This window comes from Ovis aries, chromosome 13 (assembly GCF_016772045.2).
Source record: "Ovis aries strain OAR_USU_Benz2616 breed Rambouillet chromosome 13, ARS-UI_Ramb_v3.0, whole genome shotgun sequence".
Taxonomy (NCBI): Eukaryota; Metazoa; Chordata; class Mammalia; order Artiodactyla; family Bovidae; genus Ovis; species Ovis aries.
In genome coordinates this window covers 39,492,870-39,497,273 of record NC_056066.1, presented here as the reverse complement: position 1 = coordinate 39,497,273, position 4,404 = coordinate 39,492,870, and the positions used below count along the sequence as shown (strand labels likewise).

General features: G+C 44.6%; 1 protein-coding gene across 17 annotated transcripts in view; it reads left to right on the top strand.

The window, feature by feature from the left end:
- Window positions 1-4,404, top strand: part of RALGAPA2 (Ral GTPase activating protein catalytic subunit alpha 2) — a 290,584-nt gene that overhangs the window by 239,580 nt on the left and 46,600 nt on the right. The window lies entirely within an intron of this gene.

Here is a 4,404-nt window from a genome sequence, read left to right as displayed (position 1 = left end):
TGTGTGTGTGTGTGTGTGTGTATATATATATATATATATATATATATACACCATGTACACAGTGGAATATTACTCAGCCATGAAGAAGAATGAAATGATCCCATTTGCAGCAGCATGGATGGACCTAGAGATTGTCATACTAAGTGAAGTAAGTCAGCCACAGGAAGACAAATATTATATGATCTCACTTATATGTAGAATCTAAAAAATAGTACAGTTCAGTCACTCAGTCATGTCCGGCTCTTTGCAACCCCAGGGACTGCAGCACTCCAGGCTTCCCTGTTGATCACTAACCCCCAGAGCTTGCTCAAACTCATGTCTGTTGAGTCGGTGATGCCATCCAACCCCCTCATCCTCTGTCATCCCCTTCTCGTGTCTTCAATCTTTCCCAGCATCAGGGTCTTTTCCAATGAGTCAATCCTTTGCATCAGTACAAAAAAAATAGTACAAATGAATTTATTTATAAAGCAAAAACAGACTCACAGACATAGAAAACAAACATAGTTACCAAAGGGGAAGAGGAATGGGGTTAGGAGTATGGGGTTAATGATTGCACACTGGATACTGGAGGGGGTTCCTACTCCAGGAGATCTTCCCAACCCAGGGACCAAACCTGCTTCTCTTGTGTCCCCTGCATTGGCAGGAGGGTTCTTTAGCACTTTCACCACCTGGGAAGCCCATGAATGCATGCCACTATATATAAAATTATCAACAACAGGATTTACTGTGGTCTTTATTTTTTAGTTCTTTCCAGTCAAGGTAATTGGATGGCACTGCTAAATGATTAAAAAGTCCAGGTAGATGCCTTTTAATTTTTCCTTCCAAAAGCTCAAAAGTACAGCTTATTAGGTGGCATCACTCACCCTTAATAAGATTAGCATTGTCACAAAGCTCAGGGGACCACTGCAGGATAACTTTTCACCCTTCCCCTAGTTTTTGTCCCACTTGATCACCTGGCTTGTGACACCAGGCAGCTAATTAATTCTGTCACCACTGGAGAGCCCAGGCAATCCCTCAACAACAGGTTCAAGACGACATTTGCTATAGCGCCGTCTCTATAGAAAATGACCCAGGTGTTTCCTTCTGTCATGAAAATTATCAGAAACCTCAGTTTATGAAGTAAAGAACTAACATACTTGATCTGGTTCAGAATCAACTGTAGGGGAGACCCAACTTCCCTTCATTGAAATGACTATTCCCCAGTTTCCCAGGTTGTCTAGTGGTTAAGGATCTACCTGCCAACGCAGGGGACCTGGGTTCGATCCCTGGTCTGGGAAGATTCCACATGCCAAGGAGCAGCTAAGCTCGTGCACCAGAACGTCTGAAGCCCGCCCGCGTAGAGCCCTTGTTCCGCAACGAGAAAGTAGTACCCACTCACTGCAACTAGAGAAAGCCTGCATGCAGCAGTGAAGAACCAGAGCAACCAATAAATAAATCGATCTTTTTAAAAAAAAAAAAAAAAAAGACCATTCTCTTAGTTCCTGGTCCTCCTGTTTGTGTTTTTAATGAAGAAAACATGTCCCCTGGAATATTTCCTCGCCTGTTAGAGGAAGCGATTTCAGGCCCAGGATGAGAGGAGACCCACTGCCTCCGCAGGACCAGGACTCTGGGCCACTCACCTGAGCTCCAGCAGGCAGTAAGCAGATTGGCCCGCAGCTCGAAGCCCGACCTGCCTTCCATTCCTGGCTCTGAAACAGTGGGCTCCACACACCCCAGTCCTGCTTTGCTGGCCATCCTGGTAGGTTCCACTCGTGAATGTTGCAGGAGCTGAGTGGCCTCGTGGGCAGGTACTCTGCCCACCCTGACTCCACGCACATGGCATGTACTCCTGCAGGTCACCATGAGGCCCCCTCTTCCAGATGAGGGACTGAGATTCCAGGAGGCAGACTACTTGCCTCAGCGATGAGGTCACACTCAGTGGAGCTGCATCCCAGGCAGGGCTGACCTTGACTGTGCTGGCCACCAGAGTGTGGGAACACCAGGCTAGCATTTCTCATCTCTCTCCCCCTCAGAGTCATTGCAGAGGCTTTTACCCTCTGCAGTGTTTTTGAGTGATGCCAAGTGGGCACATAATTAAAAATAAGGATTTTCCAAGAAGCTTTATGACCCTTGGAAAACAGCAGTTGAAGAAGAGCCATCCATTGTCGTTGCTGCTGTGTTTTTTTGTTTTTGAATATTTACGTATTTGGTTGTGTCAGGTCTCAATCTCAGCGTGCAGGATCTTTAGTTGCATCAGGAGACCTCCTAGTTGCAGGATGTGAGATCTAGTTCCCTGACCAGGGATCAAACGTGGGGCCACCTGCATGGGAGCACAGGGTCTTGGCCACTGGACCACCAGGGAAGTCCCTGCTCAGTGTTTTAATTGTGAAGCACCCAGTGGTCAGCTCTGCTGTGTCCAGCACCCTGACCTCATCATCCCTGCCCAACAGTGCTCAGCCATCCTCTCCACAAAAATGTCCACCCCAAATAGTTAGTTAATAAAACTTTAGAATGTTCTATTGTTCAAAATGTGAACAGAAATAAGCACACTAGGATCAATCTGGCTTAAACAGGCTCACTTAAATTTCCCAACCTCTGACACTTAAATGAAAGGATAAATTCATATAGTTTATCATTCTGTGTCCTGGTTTCCTAATCAGTCGTACAGATAATAATTCAGCTAGGAGTCACCTCTTATGCTAGATTAGCTGTAAAACTTGCCAGTTTATTTTGTGCCATTCTTGGTTCTGGAGACAGAGAGAAGGCTCTGATTTGTCTCTTCTCACCTTCTGTCAGCACCAAACAATAGTATTTGTGAGTTGACTTAGCATGAGCATTGCAAACTCTTGACTAATATTCATACTAAACTGAAACAATGTAAGAAAGAAGCAGAGACCAGCACTGGGAATCAGACTGGCCTGGACATGAGTTCGAGCCATGCTCACTTCTAGCTGGATGGACGCAGAAGAAGCATGTCTGCTCTCTGCCTTACCATCTGTGGCTGGAAGTTTCTAGAAGGTCCAGTGGGCTCATGGCTGCAAAAAGGGCAGTGCTATACCAACGCTGGGTAGGCTGTTCTTACTTGCTATGTAAAGATTGTATCTTTTCTTCTGAGAGAGCTGTTATCCCAACAGAACTCAAGCTAATGATGATGTAACCTTACCAGGATATGTTTTAGAATCCCCTCAGGATACTGGAACAGTCAGTGTGATGGTCAGTTATTGTTGAAGCCAAGACTTAAGAGAGAGTTGAGTAGCAAGGAAGTGCTTTTCTTACAGCTGAAGGAAGAATAATGGATACAGAGGAGGCACTCAGTAAATATCAGATGGATGGATGGATAGATGGGCGGATGGATGGATAGATGGGTGGATGGATGGGAGGTTATGTGGGTGCATGGGTGGATGAGTGGATGGATGGATGAATGGGTGGATGGACGGATGGATGATGAATGAATGAATGGGTTGGTGAGTGACAGGCATAATAATTGGAAGAAATAAGAAGTTGAAGGAAGACAGACCTAGACTCTCTGCTCTGCATGGCTGCCTCTCAGGAGCTGTGTTGGCCTCCTGGTCCAGGGACCTGAGATACAATCTGCTTCACCTTTGAATTCTGAGGGACAGCTCCTTCCTCTTTAAATAAAGTACAAAATGGCTCCAAAGGACATTTTCCTCATCTGGGCCATGTCTAATGCCACTAATATGAAACTGCTGGCTTACTGGAGTTGCTTTTGATCTATAAAGAAAAAGACACACCTAATTCAATTGTGTTATTTTTCCAAGAGTAAGTGTCTTAATTTGCAAGAGAATGATTTGATTATAATTTTAAGTGATACCGCAGTTTTATTTTTAGTCATGAAGATATTGAGTGACTCTATGAGGCTCAAATGTGGAAAGTCCCAGAGAATTGTGTGAGTTGGGAATTTTATCTTTAACGGCGTTCTGGGGTTGTTTATGCATGTAACGTGTTGAATGTATTTTAGTCAGAATGAACAGACTCCCTGACAGAGTTTTGTGTGTAAAAATATGAAAGCCGACAGTTTTCATTTAAAGTATAAAGTAGAATAATCCTAGCATATAAAACCACATAACATCATCTGCACATCTGTTTAAAGCACGTGTTACTGTTGAGAGATCTTTCTTATTCTGATGTTTGTTCCCACCAGGACAGTCTTGTTTCTTTATTTCCTCCTGTATTACTCTTTAAAAATGGGAAGTTTCTAGGTATTCAAAGGGATTGCTAACATGTAGTGTGGATGTTGACTCTGTTGTCCTTCAGGTCTCTATAAAAACATCACCGAGTAGATCGAACCAGGCCTTCTGTTAGCTGTGGCTACTCCAGTCCTTTCCCTTCAGAGGAGAATTCTGACGTCAAGAGGTGGGGCCGTGGCTGGAGCTGGGGCCCTAAGTCAGGCTGGTAGGGTTGGGA